We start from the raw sequence: 21,462 nt of genomic DNA, 5'->3' as shown, positions 1-21,462 counted from the left end.
TCCCTCTGCCCCTATAAATAGCACCACCACCTTAGCATCTAATCCCTGTGTCCCCAGACGCAAAACCACTCTATTCCTCCCTCTCCTCCGGGAGCAATTGCTCGACGGAGTTCGTCGTTCGCGGCAACGAAGATAGTACGGTCTCTGGTGAGCCACTCCCCGCTCCACTTATTCCTCTGGATGTGTCTTGCTCGTGCGGAACTCCCTGAACCCTTGAACCTCTCGAATACGCAGTCGGAGCTCGCAAACAGCGACGACCTCATCCAACTTGAAACTCCGGCAAACTCCAGCGGGTTCTCAGAGAATTGCGAGGACGAACCAGTCGTTCCCGACAACGAAAACCTTTCGGACGCGACGTCCTATTCATCGTTCGCCATGTCCCTTCGTCAGATCAAGCCCGAGCCGCGGGCCACCAAATTCCGGCGATCATCAGCCATCTCGGGTGAGCTCTCTGTTCTTCATCTATATATTCTGTTAAAGAAACGGACAGGTATCAGCCACTAATAAACTAGGGAAACGTCTCGTTCGATCTTCTGGATCTAAAGCTCATCGCGTCTTCCTTCCTCCCTCTCTCCCTTCCCCCCTCTCCTTTCTCCTTCTTCTTCTTCTTCCCTACTCTCCCCCTTCCCCCATGCAACCTCAGGCGTTGTCGGTGAACGCTGCGGCTTCTCCACCGGCAGCCGCTGCGCCTGACGGCGACGACCGAAGGTGACCACACGAGATGATGCAGCCGGGACGACGGTTGAAACTTTTTTCATATACGGTTGAAGCTTTTTCTGTCAACGTTTGCAACTTTTCCCTCGTTGAAATATTTGGTTGAAGCTTTATTTCTTAACGGTTGAAGCTTTTCTATGCACGGTTAAAACTTTTTTGAGGAGTGACCACGCGAGATGCTGCAGCCGGGGTGATGTTTGAAACTTTTTCCATATACGGTTGAAGATTTTTCTGTCAACGTTTGCAACTTTTTCCTCGTTGAAGTTTTTTGATTGAAGCTTTTTTTCTTCACGGTTGAAGCTTTTCTATACACGGTTGAAACTTTTTTTCCAGCGTTTGCAACACAGGGGGGTGAGGTGCGACCGACGAGGTGAAGACCGACGGGCATGAGCAGCGGCGAGTGCGTCGGCAAGCGGCGGGGACAGCGAACGGTCGGGGCGAGCTGAGTCCCGGAGCGCGGGGCAGCCGAGGCGGCGAGCGGTCCGGGCGAGCTGAGTCCCGGAGCGCGGGGCAGCCAAGGCGGCGAGCGGTCTGGATGAGCTGAGTCGCGGAGCTGCATCCATGGTGCTTCGACGGGCGACCGAGGCGGCGACAGGCGGCGACCGACGGTGAGGGCGACGAGCGGTGAGAAGGCGAGGCGAGGCGAGGCGGTTGGTGTGTGCGAGGCGGGCCTCTTTCTTTTCCCGTGCGCGTGCTGGAGGTTGGGAACGACGGGATCCGACGGTTCGGGGGGGGGGGGGGGGGCAAATCTGACTGCTGAAGGTCGACCGGCCAACAGTTGGGCCGGCGCGTCGGCGTAGAGTGCTTGCCAATAAACTAACACATGGCATCTTCTTATAAATCCTGTAATTCATTTTCAGATGGGAAATGTTTATATACGACGCGCTGGCGCAACTTTTCGGCCGGTTGCGCTCTCTCGCTCGTATAATACGCATATCACGCCACTGTCCGTGCCGCGCTGGCCTTGTAGGTCTGCAATCGATGAAATAAAATTGCAGGAACCGACGAATAAAAATGCTGAAAATCAAAGGTGACGGATTTTTGTGAAGTGAGATTTGCTGGAACCAGCAGAATCAATGCTACAACCGTATAGAAAATATGTTGCAATCACACAGGGCGACGGACTAGAGTTTTTGCTGCAAGTACCGACGTGAGCTCAAACCGGAAATTGTTTTTGCTGCAACTCGCAACCACAAAAGCTACAATCGACAATCACAAATGCTACATCCGGCGCGCCGGCGGAAGCAACGTGGCGGTCGATCGTTGTCCATGCATCTCGCACGCAACCCGCGCGTATGTCCATGTAACATTTTTCCCTGTGGTGATCGTTTAAATTTGCTACAATCGGCGTCCAAATTTGCTACATTTATCCATAAAAAAACTGCATGTACGTTTGATTGCAACCTCAGTCCATCGGATTTTTGCTACAACCGATGTTTTTTTACTACAACCATGTTAATTTTTGCTACAACCGGTATCATTTTTTGGTGCAACCGTTCACTAAAAAGTTGCATACACGTTCGTCAGAGTTGCAACCCGAGTTCATCGGATTGTTTTGCTACAACCTTTTTTCTTTTTGCTACCACGCATCATCAGCTTTGTTTTTTTGTTACGACCACGTTGACATTTTTTTGCTACAACTATATTTTTACTGCAAGCATATACGAAAATTGCTGCATCGTGAACAAAATTTGTTGCATCGAAAGAATAATATTGGATGAAGATCTAACAGTGCGGCCCGTGTACAGCTAGCGGATCGGACGGCCCGCGCGCGGCCGCCCAAACGATTCAACCAGCGCACCGGCACATAGCACTCGCCTTTTCAGATTCTATCCAAACTTCAGAAATTCCTATCTCCTAGACCGTATGTCCGATTTCAACAAATAAGATATCCATGAATTCGTTAGAACCTGTAGTTTATGGTAAAAATATATAATCTGACTTATGGACAGACTAAAATTTCGTTTTGATTTAAATACCAATTTGACTAATTTTGTTATATCTTTTATTCTGTAAACCGTTTAAAAATGTCTTATAAACGAAAGTTGGACCTTACGAGTTAGGACCTCAACTTTCTGTTGGAACCCATGTCATAATTTATCAACTATATTTAGGTACTATTTTAGCTTCAACACTCCAAATTGACTCTCTTTAGTCATAATTAATTAGATAAATCTTCTTAGACGATCCCTAGAAACCCTCCCCGTTAATGTGTTGCCACCACAAAAAGTTGGAGCTAGTAAATTATTAACTTTTTTTTTGAACGGGGAAGGCCAGAGCGGCCCTTATATTTCATGTGAAAGGATAGTTACATCATTCGCTAGAGTATCTATGAAAAAGTCAGGAGGCTCCTCCATCCACTTTATAGTTCTAGTGGGTTCAACAAATCTAGCTAGGGTATGTGCTACCATGTTTGCTTCCCTGGGGCAGAAGACAAACTGAATAAAGCTAAAGTTTTTTGCAAGAAAAGAACACTCTTCGTAAATTGCAGCTGCCGGTCCAAGCGAATTGCCGTCGAGTAACATGGTGTCGATCACCTCCTGGCAATCTGACTCAACTATGATTTTTTGCACACCCACCTTGCTAGCCAGGATAAGTCCATCTCTAAGAGCTCTTGCTTCGGCTGAACTGGCATCTTCAGCAAAGGAAATAGCACTACATGAGCCGGCGATGAAGACTCCTCTGTCAGAGCGCAACACAGCCCCTGTGCTACCCGTCCCCGAGTCACCAGAGAATCCAGCATCGACATTGAGCTTGTAGAGACCCTCAGGCGGCCGCTGCCACCCATGCCGAATAACACCTTGTTGCTTATTCCTTGCCCTGAAGTTCTTTGCAAGAGATAATATTGCATGCGTCGATCTGGGGGGTTCAGAGATTTGCTCGCCGTGAGTGAAACTCCCTCTCTCCCACCAGACATACCAGACTGTCGTTGCGATCAGTTCAGCATGGCCCATGTCCGATATGTGCGACTTGATTGTGCTCTTAGATAGGATCATTTCAGATAAAGCACCACTCCCATCTTGCTCCAGAGAGCAGATTTATTGCACCAAACTCGAGAGTCCCAAAACCCTCCAGATTTCCTGCGCTCTCGGGCATTGGAAGAAAACGTGTTTAATACTTTCACAGTCCATTGTGCACAACGGGCATTGGGAACTAGTTATGATGCGTCGATTCGCCAGAACTCCGTAGCATGGTATAGCACCCAGTAGGGATTTCCACAAGTGGATTTTTATCTTTGCAGGTAGCCGAAGTTTCCAAATGGTTCTCCAAATAGGGTTATTACCTGAGGAATGGTTTGTGTTTGTCCTCCTCAACTTTCGCCCATGTTGGGTCTCCCATTCTTGATGATACGCCGATCGAACAGAGAATATGTCGCGCCTGTCAGGATGCCAAGATACAAAGTCGTTCATCATCCCCAAAGCCAGTGGGATATTTAGAATGCGTTGTGCATCAATCGGCCAGAAAAGATCATTTATAAGCTCCTCATCCCACGTTCTGTTGTCTGCATCTATAAGTTCAGAGACTTTGGTCAGGACTATATTGCTCCGTGGCGTCATAAGCTTCTTGCTTGGGCTGCTTGGTATCCACGGATCTTCCCAGATGTTAATGGAGACACCATCTCCCACTCGCCATATGATGCCTTTTTTGAACGTTTGCAGGCCACTCCACAGGCTCTACCACGTATATGAACTTCCCTTCTTCAGAGTACAGTTGAGAAGATCGCCATCCGGGTAGTACTTAGCGCGAAGCACTCTTGCACACAATGATTTTGGGAAACTTAGGAGCCTCCAAGACTGTTTCGCTAGGAGGGCTAGGTTAAAACAATGGATGTCCCTGAAACCCATGCCTCCCTTCTCTTTCGGCACACACATCTTCCACCATGCAAGCCAGTGCATGTGTTTCTTATGGTCGTCATCACCCCACCAATATTTTGACATTGCCGAAGTAATATCATTACAGATCTCCTTTGGCAGTTTGAAGACTGACATAGCATATGATGGAATAGCTTGTATTACAGCTTTAAGCAGTATTTCTCTTCCCCCCACAGAGAGAAGCTTTTCTTTCCATCCTCTTATTCTGCTCAATACTCTTTCAACTAGATGTTGGAAGCAATCAGATCGGTCCACTCCGACAATTGGAGGCAGCCCAAGGTATTTTTCTGAGAGGGCTTCAGCCATGATATTCAGGGTGGTACAAATCTCCACTCTAGCTTGAACAGCTGTGCAAGGACTGAAGAATAATGCAGATTTAGCCTCACTGATTTGCTGGCCCGAGGCCATGCAATATTCATCTAGGACTTGTTGGAGGCTTGTTGCATTTCCTTGGTCCGCACGCATCAAAATGAGAGAATCATCAGCAAAAAGAAGATGGGATACTGAGGGAGCATCTCGGCACACTTTTATCACAGTGATATTACCTGTCGTCTCTTCGAACGCTAACAGGCTTGACAAACTTTCTGCACAAATAAGGAACAAGTAGGGCGACAGCGGATCACTCTACCGGAGGCCCCTTGTTGGTGTGAAAGATTCCGAGAACTCATTATTGATACGAACTTGATACTGCACAGAAGATATGCATTCCATGATGAGGGCCACCCAATCGGCTGAAAACCCTAGTTTGATCATAATCTTCTCGAGAAAAGCCCACTCTACCCGGTCATATGCCTTGTGCATATCCAGCTTAACCGCACATGTTCCATACCCGGAGTTTTTCCTCTTGATTGCATGGTATGATTCAAAAGCCATGAGGAAGTTATCAGTAATGAGCCGTCCAGGAACAAAGGCGCTCTGGTTGGGAGATATGATATCAGACAATACAAATTTCAGTCTCGCCGCCAGGACTTTGGATATTACTTTGTATAAGACATCACAGAGACTAATAGGTCTGAACTGTGTTACATACTGTGGATTTTCCACCTTGGGTATAAGGACTATAGTAGTGTTGTTCCATCCAATCGGGATTTTCTTGTTTTGTATAGCTACTAATACCTCATCCACCAAGTCCTCTCCAATAATGTGCCAGAACCTCTTATAGAACACCGCATGGAGTCCATCAGGTCCTGGGGCTTTGAAATCACCTATACTGTACAGGGCTTTCTTCACTTCTTCCCTGGTATAGGGTTTATTAAGATCAGCATTCATCTCTGCTGTAACCCTTGGAACTACTTTCTGAATTAGACCGCCGTCATCCCCCTGTAATTCAGTGGTAAAAAGAGTGGAGAAATACGCCGAGATATGCTCATGTATGTCGTCGGGATCCTCCACCCAGTCGCCATTAGACCTTCTGATTTTCACGATCGATTTCCGCTTCTTCCTACCGTTAGCTGCTCGGTGAAAAAAACCCGTGTTCTGGTCTCCTTTTGCAAGCCAGTCGGCTCTACCCCTTTGCATCCAATAAAGCTCCTCTTTCTCGAGCATCTCCTCGATCTCAATGTGGAGATTCTGCTGTTGGATTATTGCCTCATCAGTTAACGGTCCCGAAAGTACAGAAGTAAGCTCAGCTTGCAGCTTTCGTAACTTCGCCCTTGGTCCCTTTAGTGTTTCTTTATCCCATCGATGGAGGTCAGCGTGCACCCCAACAACTATGTCTGCCAAGGGATTCAGGCCTTCGTCCTTCCTATTATTCCATGCCGCTTGGACTATGGTTTCCACATTTTCCTCTGCTAGCCATCGCGCCTCGAACTTCAGAGTACCAGGTCTCGTCCTCTGTTGTAGTATCGTGATGTATTCCGTGTTAATGAGAATAGGACGATGATCCGATTTGTCGTAATCCTCATTTGAAACACCGTAATCCGGGAACATATCCGCCCACCGCACATTGCTCACTGCTCGATCCAGGCGCTCACGGATATTTCCCCGGTGCCAAGTAAAGATGTCACCCGCATAGCCTAGATCATCCAGCCCGCAATCGGTGAGTGCATCGCTGAAACCCCGTAGACACCGTAGCGGTCGTGAGGTACCTCCTTCCTTCTCATAATTGTGCAGAATTTCATTGAAATCACCCGCGATGAGCCAGAGGAGACTTATCATCGCATGTAGCTGTCGTAGATAGTCCCAAGTGAGGTGTTTTCTTTCTCCGCTGGGTTCGCCATACAGCCCCGTGAAACGCCAACCATCCAGAGTATGTTCATTGATCCGAATGTCGATGAAGTTTGTATGTACTTCCATCGACGTGACTCCCAAGTTATTATGCCATAGCATCACTAAACCACCACTTCGCCTGTCGCTCTTCGAGACAGCCATTTGATCAAACCCCAAGCATCTCATCAGTTTCCCTGCCTTAGCTTTATTCAGATGTGCCTCAGACAAGAAAAGCACATCTGGTCTTGCTCGCCCGTGGATTCCCACAAGCGCACGCACTGCCGCAGGCTTCCGCAACCCACGGCAGTTCCAGCATAATATTTTCATTGCGTCCGGTCGAGCTCCTTCTCGGAGCTCGCCGATATCTGATGACTAACATCCATGACAGTATTGCAGCCCGTCTTTGATCGCTTTGAGTCTTGTGAAGACACATCGTCCTCCTCCTCCCCATCTGCAACAAGGTTAGGTCCAAAGTCCTCCATTGGTATTACTCCCACAGCCACGGCCTCCAGGAGAAGAGGAAGCTTAGAACTACTAGGTTCTGTGGCCGGCTCCTCATACGTTAATCTCTTGCGGGATTTCTCACCTTCATGCTTGTTCCCATCTCCAGCTTTATGAGGGCTACTAGCATCATCCTGTAGCTCCTTCACCGAGGGCCTCCCGCTCTCCGCTCTACCCTGGGGATTAGGTTTATGTCCCACAGTAGTGTTCTGTCTGGACCCTTGAGATTGGCCTCCCGATCGGGGGCGAGAATCCAGTCACCCCAGGCCATGGAATCTTTATCATGCTTCCCATTACCATGCTCCAAGAAAGTATGCCCCATATGTCCACACACGTAACAAAATGCCGGCATCTTCTCATAGAGGATGGAGTAATACACTTTCCGCTGATTTTTAGTTATAGAGACAAACCTCATCAGTGGTTCGTTTACATCCAACCTGACTCGGATCCTGACGATCCTGCCGTTGCCCCATCTAGGGTTTAGCATGATGCTCGACACCTCCCCAACTTTCCTGGTCAGGGATCGAACCACCTGCTCCTTCCTGTACATTGGAGGGAGATCAACTATCTGGATCCAAACTGCTAGTTTATCAAGAGCCACCTCATCAAATTACGTGAAGCCATCGTATGGTTCGATCAAAACCCCATGGTCCCTGAAGAGCCAAGGTCCTTCTTCCGTAATCCTCTTCCAATCACCCAGACAGTTTACCGTGATCGAGAAGAGATTTTCTCCCAACGCGCTGAAAGTGGCATCCTGTGCCAAGCTCCACGCCATGCGCATACTCTCATAGAAAGCCCCCCTGGAAAAGGGTTTATCGGTGTGTACTTTGGCAATCACCATGAACTCCGCTTCCCCGGTCTCATCTGGAAATTCCTCATCAAAATTGAGATCATCCTTCTCTCTCTCTTGCAGGTTTAGCTTCCCTATCATATCGTCCACCCCCATCGCCTTGTCCGCCATGGTCGTGCTATTAGCCGATGATTTCGAGCCCGAAGTCGCCATAGCCAGCGATACCCACCCTAGCACAGGGTATGATCTGCCCGATCTAGTGCGTCTATATGGATGGCCTTGAACCGCACCGAAGGGTAGTTGGAGTCGGACTACAATCGGGGTAAAACCCTAGACGTTTCCGCCAGGGGAGATAAACCCTAGACGCTGCCGCCACGGGAGATAGCTTTAGTAAATTATTAACTTCAATTCCCATAGTCGGTCATAAGTCTAATATTCTAAATAGTTTCTTCATGGAAATTTGGTTCGTTCGAACCTTGTCTCTCAATCATTCTATATATTCACATCATGATCTTCACTCGAACCAATTTGACCCATCCTAGAATAAAACCTATGACATATTCCCATTCAAATAAACTTGATCTTTTCTTAACCATAACCATGACGTTGTCCGAATCAAGTAGATTAAAACTGTAGGATGGACTTATATCACAAACCCGTTTGAGCCAAGCTTGTTCATATTTAACCTATAGCCATACCATAATAATTAATTTAATCTCATAGTTGTATTGTAAACCTTGTACCTTTTGTTAGCATCTATTATTTGGTTATTCTTATGTGTTAAAGTGCTTTCTTATGACGTTAGAGTTAGATATTTCGTAAATAGAAGGAGAGATGACTCGAAGTAGAATATTTCATCTTCAAGAGACCCAGGCAAGTTGCAACTTGATCATACTTTATCCTATGCTTTTGAAATATGCATGGTCTCTTTCAAAATTACTTGTATGCATGTTCTACTACAAACTTTGCAAATTTTTATTGCTAGCTAAAGGCCCTAGGAACTTGTAGTTATGCTTAGCCATGCTTACAAAGAAAGGGGTTAGGAATCAAACAACTTTTAAACGAATAAACTTGCCCTCTTTTGGGGCAACATTTTGATAAAATTTTGAAAAACAAAATTATATATTATTTTCTTTCTACTCCCTGTGCAGAATGGTATTGACGGGAGAGTCTACAAGTGATGGCGCCCATCGGGGTCTTGCACTCAATGCGCCTGACTGAGGTCTTGCACACAGGTTTTTGGTGGGGATCACCGTCCAGGAAACCAAGATCTTCCAAGTACAGTTTGATGTAGCTTCCAGTACAGCCACATGCTATTACGGCTCTGGCTTAGTTTAGTACTAACGAGAAACACTTACCTGAGGACCGCCATCGGAGAGGGGCTTTCATTGCCAAAGTTGCGGGCGGCTTGGTCTGGTATAGGGGTCGGGGATGTTATGGAAAGGCTTCGCCACAATCTTCTCCCGGTAACACACCCAAGTGGTGTCACGACAAAAAGGGTTGATTGTGTCATGTGGGGAACGTATACGACCTCTGTAGGCGGTTAAACCTAATCGATTAGATGTGCCCCCGGTTACAGGCAACTTTGATCAACTGGATACTTGGACTGAAGAAGAATCTCCCCTCCCTTTTCTAAATGTCTGTTTTAAGGGTTAAAGATGAGGAATGAACATAGTGAATGTGTTTCACTTCAACCTTATGTATGTTTTACAGCTAATTTGGAGACTGAGCACTGGTGTGTATATCCAAGTGTTTCACTGTTGGAAATATGCTCTAGAGGAAATAATAAATTAGTTATTATTATATTTCTTTGTTCATGATAATCGTTTATTATCCATGCTATAATTGTATTGATTGAAAACACAAATACATGTGTGAATACATAGACAAAACACTGTACCTAGTAAGCCTCTAGTTGAGTAGCTCGTTGATCAAAGATGGTTAAGGTTTCCTAACCATAGACAAGTGTTGTCACTTGATAACGGGATCACATCATTAGGAGAATGATGTGATGGACAAGACCCAACCTATAAATGTAGCGTATGATCATGTCAATTTATTGCTACTGTTTTCTGCATGTCAACGTATCCCAGTTTATCAAACGTCGCAACATAACTGGGTGACTATAAAGGTGCTCTACAGGTATCTCCAAAGTTTTCTGTTGGGTTGGCATGGATCAAGACTGGGATTTGTCACTCCGTGTAACAGAGAGGTATCTCGGGGCACACTCGGTAATACAACATCACAACAAGCCTTGCAAGCAATGTGACTAAGGAGTTAGTTATGGGATATTGTATTATGGAACGAGTAAAGAGACTTGCCGGTAACGAGATTGAACTAGGTATCGAGATACCGACGATCGAATCTCGGGTAAGTAACATACCAAAGGACAAAGGGAACAACATACGGGATTAATTGAATCCTTGACATAGAGGTTCAACCGATAGAGATCTTATAATATGTGGGATCCAATATGGACATCCAGGTCCCGCTATTGGTTATTGACCACAGAGTGTCTTAGGTCATGTTTGCATAGTTCTCGAACCCGCGGGGTCTGCACACTTAAGGTCCGGTGACGTTTCAGTATAGTTGAGTTATACGTGTTGGTGACCAAAGTTTTGTTCGGAGTCCCGGATGAGATCCCGGACGTCACGACAAGTTCCGGAATGGTCCGGAAACGAAGATTGATATATAGGAAGTTGGTATTTGGATTCCGGAAGGTTTTCGGGCATTGCGGGCGGTGTACCGGGAGTGACGAATGGGTTCTCAGGGTCCACTGGGTGGGCCCACCACTCCCCAAGGAGTCCACGCGGGTTTATTGGATGCACAATAAGGCATAATGGGCTGACAAAGTCATCCAAGGAAAGCTCATGAGGAAAAAGTGGAAAATCCAAAAGAGGTGGGACATTAAGGAAGGAGTCCTAATCCAAGTGGAATTGGAGGAGGACTCCTCCCTCCTCCACATCGGCCGACCCAAGGGCTCCTCCCTTGTGGCGCAAGGCCTGCCCCCTCCCTCCTCCTATATATATTAGAGGTTTAGGTCTGTTTGATACACAACTTTGCCACGTGTTGCCCTCTCCTCTAGATCGTAGTTCTTCCTCTAGATCGGTTTTCTACGGAGCTCGGGCGGAGCCCTGCAGGAACAGATCACCACCACCACCGGAGCGTCGTTGCGCTTCCAGGGAACTCATCTACATCCCCGTCTCTCTTGCTGGATCAAGAAGGCGGAGATCGTCATCGATCTGTACGTGTGCGGAACGCGGAGGTGTCGTCCGTTCGGCACTTGATCGGGACGGATCATGGGATGGATCGTGAGGCGGTTCATGGGACGAATCGTGGGATGGTTCGTGGGATGGATCATGAAGACGTACCACTACATCAACCGCATTTATTAACGCTTCCGCTTAGCGATCTACAAGGGTATGTAGATTCGCTCTCCCCTCTCGTAGATGATCATCACCATGGATAGGTATTGTGTGTGCGTAGGAAAATTTTGTTTCCCATGCTACAATCCCCAACATTCACTCCCACCTTTTATACTAAAAACTATTCTTATTTTAAAGCAAGTTTACAAATTTTAGTATAGGAGAAATTTGGTTTTATGCAAAGGAAACCTCCACCAATACTTACCCTGCATATATATTCTGTTATATTTCCTTTGCAACTTGCGAGTACATTCCATGTACTCATTTGCACGTGTGATGTGCAGATCCCAACAGATTAAGAGACGATAGGGTTATGGTCTACACTCAACGAGCCGAGTGGCATTGATGGAGACCTAACTTAGTGACTACGTATTTTTCCGTTGTACTATGTGCCAGCATTGAGCTATGCCAATGGTATGTATTTGCCTAACTCTGCATCTATCATTGTAGTAAAACGATGTTTGTCTTGCTGATATTCATTCTTGTTATTCTGTGTGCTAGCTTCGATCCAGGGATAGCATAGTAAGCACAGAGACTTGGATTTTACCAAATCCGGGTCATACATATCAATGCATCTTATTTTCAGCAAATTCTAAGAGATCCACATACTCAATTATCATAGTCTTCTGTGATTGCTAATACTCATATCATATTTTTAGAACAAACATCATTCATCGAACACATAGAAAGGTAAGGGATTAATGTTTCACCTTCCAGCGTACTTATCATGAAGATAAATGTAAACAAGAATAAATCATGATCAAATATATTTGGCTGGATATATATGCCTGACCTTTCCCCAGAATATGGTGCTTTCTTGCTAATAGGTTGAGGCTGGAATAAGAAATTGACTCAACATGGCAAGTAAATAACATGAAAGTAAATAACATAAAATAAATAGATTGTCCATTTACAGAGGGAAGCATAGATTTGTAGAGGTACTAGAGCTCATTGTTTAAAAGAGTGATGAATATATTTTGGGTGGTGTGCCTTTCATGTCAATGTTACGATAAGGGATTTCAATATCTTCCATGCTAATCACATTATTGGCAGTTCCCAAAAAAAAAATGAAATTTTACTCCCCCTTGACCATTTAAACACATTCCATATCTAGCCATATCCACGGGTGTCCTCCAAACAATCAACTTTCTAGGGGGTTCTTGTTTATTTATTTATTTATTATTATGCAGGACTGAGAATCCTTATTATCACCCTCTCTCGTGTAATGACAAGTGTGTTGGAATTATGCCCTAGAGGCAATAATAAATATAGTTATTATTATAATTCCTGTATCAAGATAATCGTTTATTATCCATGCTATAATTGTATTGAATGAAGACTCATTTACATGTGTGGATACATAGACAAAACACCGTCCCTAGCAAGCCTCTAGTTGGCTAGCCAGTTGATCAAAGATAGTCAGTGTCTTCTGATTATGAACAAAGTGTTGTTGCTTGATAACTGGATCACGTCATTAGGAGAATCACGTGATGGCTAGACCCAAACTAATAGACGTAGCATGTTGATCGTGTCATTTTGTTGCTACTGTTTTCTGCGTGTCAAGTATTTATTCCTATGACCATGAGATCATATAACTCACTGACACCGGAGGAATGCTTTGTGTGTATCAAACGTCGCAACGTAACTGGGTGACTATAAAGATGCTCTGCGGGTATCTCTGAAGGTGTTAGTTGAGTGAGTATGGATCAAGACTGGGATTTGTCACTCCGTGTGACGGAGAGGTATCTCGGGGCCCACTCGGTAATACAACATCACACACAAGCCTTGCAAGCAATGTAACTTAGTGTAAGTTGCGGGATCTTGTATTACGGAACGAGTAAAGATACTTGCCAGTAAACGAGATTGAAATAGGTATGCGGATACTGACGATCGAATCTCGGGCAAGTAACATACCGAAGGACAAAGGGAATGACATACGGGATTATATGAATCCTTGGCACTGAGGTTCAAACGATAAGATCTTCGTAGAATATGTAGGATCCAATATGGGCATCCAAGTCCCGCTATTGGATATGACCGAGGAGTCTCTCGGGTCATGTCTACATAGTTCTCGAACCCGCAGGGTCTGCACACTTAAGGTTCGACGTTGTTTTACGCGTATTTGAGTTATATGGTTGGTTACCGAATGTTGTTCGGAGTCCCGGATGAGATCACGGACGTCACGAGGGTTTCCGGAATGGTCCGGAAACGAAGATTGATATATAGGATGACCTCATTTGATTACCGGAAGGTTTTCGGAGTTACCGGGAATGTACCGGGAATGACGAATGGGTTCCGGGAGTTCACCGGGGGGGGCAACCCACCCCGGGGAAGCCCATAGGCCATGAGGGTGGCGCATCAGCCCTTAGTGGGCTGGTGGGACAGCCCAAAAGGGCCCTATGCGCCATACAAAGAAAAATCAAAGAGAAAAAAAAGGGAGGTGGGAAGGGAAGGAAGGACTCCCACCCACCAAACCAAGTCCAACTCGGTTTGGGGGGGGGGGGACCTTCCCCCTTGGACTCGGCTGACCCCCTTGGGGATCCTTGAGCCCCAAGGCAAGGTCCCCTCCCTCCCACCTATATATACGGAGGTTTTAGGGCTGATTTGAGACGACTTTTCCACGGCAGCCCGACCACATACCTCCACGGTTTTTCCTCTAGATCGCGTTTCTGCGGAGCTCGGGCGGAGCCCTGCTGAGACAAGGTCATCACCAACCTCCGGAGCACCGTCGCGCTGCCGGAGAACTCTTCTACCTCTCCGTCTCTCTTGTTGGATCAAGAAGGCCGAGATCATCGTCGAGCTGTACGTGTGCTGAACGCGGAGGTGCCGTCCGTTCGGTACTAGATCGTGGGACTGATCACGGGATTGTTCGCGGGGCGGATCGAGGGACGTGAGGACGTTCCACTACATCAACCGCGTTCACTAACGCTTCTGCTGGACGATCTACAAGGGTACGTAGATCACTCATCCCCTCTCGTAGATGGACATCACCATCATAGGTCTTCGTGCACGTAGGAAAATTTTTGTTTCCCATGCGACGTTCCCCAACAGTGGCATCATGAGCTAGGTTCATGCGTAGATGTCTTCTCGAGTAGAACACAAAAGTTTTTGTGGGCGGTGATGTGCGTTTTTCTGCCCTCCTTAGTCTTTTCTTGATTCAGCGGTATTGTTGGATTGAAGCGGCTTGGACCGACATTACTCGTACGCTTACGAGAGACTGGTTTCATCGTTACGAGTAACCCCGTTGCTCAAAGATGACTGGCAAGTGTCGGTTTCTCCAACTTTAGTTGAATCAGATTTGACCGAGGAGGTCCTTGGATGAGGTTAAATAGCAACTCATATATCTCCGTTGTGGTGTTTGCGTAAGTAAGATGTGATCCTACTAGATACCCATGGTCACCACGTAAAACATGCAACAACAAAATTAGAGGACGTCTAACTTGTTTTTGCAGGGTATGCTTGTGATGTGATATGGCCAACGATGTGATGTGATATATTGGATGTATGAGATGATCATGTTGTAATAGAAAATATCGACTTGCACGTCGATGGTACGGCAACCGGCAGGAGCCATAGGGTTGTCTTTATACTAACGTTTGTGCTTGCAGATGCGTTTACTATTTTGCTAGGATGTAGCTTTAGTAGTAATAGCATGAGTAGCACGACAACCCCGATGGCAACACGTTGATGGAGATCATGGTGTGGCGCCGGTGACAAGAAGATCGTGCCGGTGCTTTGGTGATGGAGATCAAGAGGCACGTGATGATGGCCATATCATGTCACTTATGAATTGCATGTGATGTTAATCCTTTTTTGCACCTTATTTTGCTTAGAACGACGGTAGCATTATGAGGTGATCTCTCACTAAAATTTCAAGACGAAATTGTGTTCTCCCCGACTGTGCACCGTTGCTACAGTTCGTCGTTTCGAGACATCACGTGATGATCGGGTGTGATAGACTCAACGTTCACATACAACGGGTGCAAAACAGTTGCGCACGCGGAACACTCGGGTTAAGCTTGACGAGTCTAGCATGTGCAGACATGGCCTCGGAACACATGAGACTGAAAGGTCGATCATGAATCATATAGATGATATGATTAGCATAGGGATGCTTACCACTGAAACTATACTCAACTCACGTGATGATCGGACTTGAGATAGTGTAAGTGGATCATGAACCACTCAAATGACTAGAGAGATGTACTTTTTGAGTGGGAGTTTAGCAAATAATTTGATTAAGTTAAACTCTAATTATCTTGAACATAGTCTAAGTCCACTTTGTATATATTTGTGTTGTAGACCATGGCTCACGCTACAGTCATCCTGAATTTTAATACGTTCCTAGAGAAAGCTAAGTCGAAAGATGATGGAAGCAACTTTGTAGACTGGGCTCGTAATCTTAAGCTAATCTTACAAGCTGGGAAGAAGGATTATGTCCTTAATGCTGCGCTAGGAGATGAACCACCCGCTACGGCTGATCAGGATGTTAAGAACGCTTGGTTAGCACGTAAGGAGGACTACTCAATAGTTCAATGTGCAGTCTTGTATGGCTTAGAACCGGGACTTCAACGTCGCTTTGAGCGTCATGGAGCATTTGAGATGTTCCAGGAGTTGAAGTTTATCTTTCAGAAGAACGCCCGGATCGAGAGGTATGAGACCTTCGATAATTCTATGCTTGCAAGATGGAGGAAAACTCGTCTGTCAGTGAACATGTGCTCAAAATGTCTGGGTACTCAAACCGTCTAGCTGAGCTGGGGATTGAACTCCCGCAAGAGGCTATCACTGACAGAATCCTTCAATCACTGCCGCCAAGCTATAAAGGCTTTGTGTTGAACTACAACATGCAAGGGATGAACAAGTCTCCCGGCGAGTTGTTTGCGATGTTGAAAGTCGCAGAGTCTGAACTCCGTAAGGAGCATCAAGTGTTGATGGTGAATAAGACCACTAGTTTCAAGAGAAACGGCAAAGGCAAGAAGGGTAATTCGAAGAAGAGCGGCAAGCCTGTTGCCAATCCGACGAGGAAACCCAAAGCTGGACCTAAGCCTGAAACGGAATGTTACTATTGCAAGGGTATGGGTCATTGGAAGCGCAATTGCCCCAAGTATCTGGCAGATAAGAAGGCGGCCAAAGAAAAATCAGGTATATTTGATATATATGTTATTGATGTGTACTTAACCGGCTCTCATAGTAGTGCCTGGGTATTCGATACCGGTTCTGTTGCTCATATTTGCAACTCGAAACAGGAACTGCGGAATAGACGAAGGCTGGCGAAAGATGAAGTGACGATGCGCGTAGGAAATGGTTCCAAGGTTGATGCAATCGCCGTCGGCACAGTTTCACTTCAGTTACCATCAGGATTAGTGATGAACTTAAATCATTGTTATTTAGTGCCTGCGTTGAGCATGAACATTATATCTGGATCTTTTTTATTGCGAGACGGTTACTCTTTTAAGTCAGATAATAATGGTTGTTCTATTTCTATGAGTAACATCTTTTATGGTCATGCACCAAATGTGAGAGGATTGTTCATATTGAATCTTGATAGCGATACACATATACATAACATTGAGACCAAAAGAGTTAGAGTTAACAATGATAGCGTCATATTTTTGTGGCACTGCCACTTAGGTCATATTGGTGTAAAGCGCATGAAGAAACTCCATGCTGATGGACTTTTGGAGTCACTTGACTTTGATTCACTTGACACGTGCGAACCATGCCTCATGGGCAAGATGACTAAGACTCTGTTCTCCGGAACAATGGGGCGTGCAAGTGACTTGTTGGAAATCATACATACCGATGTGTGTGGTCCGATGAGCGTGGAGGCACGCGGCGGATATCGTTATTTTCTCACCTTCACTAACGATTTGAGTAGATATGGTTATGTCTACTTGATGAAGCACAAGTCTGAAACATTTGAAAAGTTCAAGCAATTTCAGAGTGAAGTGGAAAATCATCGTAACAAGAAGATCAAGTTCCCGCGGTCTGATCGTGGGGGTGAATATCTGAGTTTCGAGTTTGGTACTCACTTAAGACAATGTGGAATTGTTTCACAGTTAACACCGCCTGGAACACCACAGCGTAATGGTGTGTCCGAACATCGTAATCATACTCTATTAGAGATGGTGCGATCTATGATGTCTCTTATTGATTTGCCGTTATCGTTTTGGGGCTATGCATTAGAAACAGCTACATTCACTTTAAATAGGGCACCATCAAAATCCGTTGAGACGACACCATACGAATTGTGGTATTGCAAAAGGCCAAAGTTGTCGTTTCTTAAAGTTTGGGGATGTGATGCTTATGTCAAAAAGCTTCAGCCTGAAAAGCTGGAACCCAAAGCGGAAAGGTGTCTCTTCATAGGTTACCCAAAAGAGACAGTTGGGTACACCTTCTATCTCAAATCCGAGGGCAAAGTTTTTGTTGCTAAAAACGGAGCTTTTCTCGAGAAGGAGTTTCTCTCGAGAGAATTGAGTGGGAGGAAGATAGAACTTGACGAGGTTGTCGAACCTCTTATCCCTCTAGATGGTGGCGCAGGGCAAGGGGAAACCTCTGTCGTTGCGACGCCGGTTGAGAAGGAAGTTAATGATGATGATCATGAAACTCCAGTGCAAGTTTCTATCGAACCACACAGGTCGACGAGACCACGTGCTGCTCCAGAGTGGTACGGTACTCCCGTCTTATCAATCATGTTGTTAGACAACAATGAACCTGCAATTTATGAAGAAGCAATGGTGGGCCTAGATTCCAACAAATGGCTAGAAGCCATGAAGTCCAAGATAGGATCCATGTATGAGAACAAAAGTGTGGCCTTTGGAGGTACTACCTGAAGGCCGCAAGGCTATTCAGAACAAATGGATCTTTAAGAGAAAGACGGACGCTGACGGCAATGTGACCGTTTATAAAGCTCGACTTGTGGCAAAGGGTTTTTCACAAGTTCAAGGAGTTGACTACGATGAGACATTCTCACCCGTAGCGATGCTTAAGTCCGTCAGAATCATGTTAGCAATAGCTGTATTTTTCGATTATGAAATCTGGCAGATGGATGTCAAAACGGCGTTCCTTAACGGTTTCCTTAAGGAAGAGTTGTATATGATACAACCCGAAGGTTTTGTCGATCCTAAGAATGCTAACAAGGTGTGCAAGCTCCAGCGATCCATTTATGGACTGGTGCAAGCATCTCGGAGTTGGAACAAACGCTTTGATGAGGTAATCAAAGCATTTGGGTTTATACAAGTGGTTGGAGAATCTTGTATTTACAAGAAAGTGAGTGGGAGCTCTGTGGCGTTTCTAATATTATATGTGGATGACATATTGCTGATTGGAAACAACGTGGAGTTTTTAGAGAGCATAAAGGATTACTTGAATAAGAGTTTCTCTATGAAGGACCTAGGAGAAGCTGCTTACATTCTAGGCATTAAGATCTATAGGGATAGATCAAAACGCCTGATAGGACTTTCACAAAGCACATACCTTGACAAAGTTTTGAAGAGGTTCAAAATGGAACAGTCCAAGAAAGGGTTCTTGCCAGTTTTACAAGGTACGAGATTGAGTAAGACTCAGTGCCCAGCAACTGATGAAGATAGAGAGCATATGCGCTCCGTCCCCTATGCTTCAGCCATAAGTTCTATCATGTATGCAATGTTGTGCACTAGACCGGATGTTAGCCTGGCCATAAGTATGGCAGGTAGGTTCCAGAGTAATCCAGGAGTGGATCACTGGACAGCGGTCAAGAATATCCTGAAGTACCTGAAAAGGACTAAGGAGATGTTTCTCGTGTATGGAGGTGACGAAGAGCTCGCCGTAAAAGGTTACGTCGATGGAAGCTTTGACACAGATCCGGACGACTCTAAGTCGTAAACCGGATACGTATTTATTCTTAATGGGGGTGCGGTAAGCTGGTGCAGTTCCAAGCAAAGCGTCGTAGCAGATTCTACATGTGAAGCGAAGTACATGGCTGCCTCGGAGGCGGCTAAGGAGGGTGTCTGGATGAAGCAGTTCATGACGGATCTTGGAGTGGTGCCAAGCGCACTGAATCCAATAACCTTGTTCTGTGACAACACGGGTGCCATTGCCTTAGCAAAGGAACCACGGTTTCACAAGAAGACCAGACACATCAAACGACGCTTCAACCTCATCCGCGACTACGTCAAGGGAGAGGACGTAAATATATGCAAAGTGCACACGGATCTGAATGTAGCAGACCCGCTGACTAAACCTCTTCCACGGCCAAAGCATGATCAACACCAGAACTGTATGGGTGTTAGATTTATTACAATGTAATTCACATGATGATGTGAGGGCTAGATTATTGACTCTAGTGCAAGTGGGAGACTGTTGGAATTATGCCCTAGAGGCAATAATAAATATAGTTATTATTATAATTCCTGTATCAAGATAATCGTTTATTATCCATGCTATAATTGTATTGAATGAAGACTCATTTACATGTGTGGATACATAGACAAAACACCGTCCCTAGCAAGCCTCTAGTTGGCTAGCCAGTTGATCAAAGATAGTCAGTGTCTTCTGATTATGAACAAAGTGTTGTTGCTTGATAACTGGATCACGTCATTAGGAGAATAACGTGATGGACTAGACCCAAACTAATAGACGTAGCATGTTGATCGTGTCATTTTGTTGCTACTGTTTTCTGCGTGTCAAGTATTTATTCCTATGACCATGAGATCATATAACTCACTGACACCGGAGGAATGCTTTGTGTGTATCAAACATAGCAACGTAACTGGGTGACTATAAAGATGCTCTACAAGTATCTCCGAAGGTGTTAGTTGAGTTAGTATGGATCAAGACTGGGATTTGTCACTCCGTGTGACGGAGAGGTATCTCGGGGCCCACTCGGTAATACAACATCACACACAAGCCTTGCAAGCAATGTAACTTAGTGTAAGTTGCGAGATCTTGTATTACGGAACGAGTAAAGAGACTTGCCAGTAAACAAGATTGAAATAGGTATGCGGATACTGACGATCGAATCTCGGGCAAGTAACATACCGAAGGACAAAGGGAATGACATACGGGATTATATGAATCCTTGGCACTGAGGTTCAAACGATAAGATCTTCGTAGAACATGTAGGATCCAATATGGGCATCCAGGTCCCGCTATTGGATATTGACCGAGGAGTCTCTCGGGTCATGCCTACATAGTTCTCGAACCCGCAGGGTCTGCACACTTAAGGTTCGATGTTGTTTTACGCGTATTTGAGTTATATGGTTGGTTACCGAATGTTGTTCGGAGTCCCGGATGAGATCACGGACGTCACGAGGGTTTCCGAAATGGTCCGGAAACGAAGATTGATATATAGGATGACCTCATTTGATTACCGGAAGGTTTTCGGAGTTACCGGGACTGTACCGGGAATGACGAATGGGTTCCGGGAGTTCACCGGGGAAGCCCATAGGCCATGAGGGTGGCGCATCAGCCCTTAGTGGGCTGGTGGGACAGCCCAAAAGGGCCCTATGCGCCATACAAAGAAAAATCAAAGAGAAAGAAAAAAAAGGGAGGTGGGAAGGGAAGGAAGGACTCCCACCCACCAAACCAAGTCCAACTCGGTTTGGGGGGGGGGGGGAACCTTCCCGCTTGGACTCGGCCGACCACCTTGGGGCTCCTTGAGCCCCAAGGCAAGGTCCCCTCCCTCCCACCTATATATACGGAGGTTTTAGGGCTGATTTGAGACGACTTTTCCACGGCAGCCCGACCACATACCTCCACGGTTTTTCCTCTAGATCGCGTTTCTGCGGAGCTCGGGCGGAGCCCTGCTTAGACAAGGTCATCACCAACCTCCGGAGCACCGTCACGCTGCCGGAGAACTCTTCTACCTCTCCGTCTCTCTTGCTGGATCAAGAAGGCCGAGATCATCGTCGAGCTGTACGTGTGCTGAACGCGGAGGTGCCGTCCGTTCGGTACTAGATCGTGGGACTGATCG

This window comes from Hordeum vulgare, chromosome 7H, assembly GCF_904849725.1.
Source record: "Hordeum vulgare subsp. vulgare chromosome 7H, MorexV3_pseudomolecules_assembly, whole genome shotgun sequence".
Lineage (NCBI taxonomy): Eukaryota > Viridiplantae > Streptophyta > Magnoliopsida > Poales > Poaceae > Hordeum > Hordeum vulgare.
The sequence above is the reverse complement of the archived record's forward strand: the minus strand, read 5'-3'. Positions refer to the sequence as shown.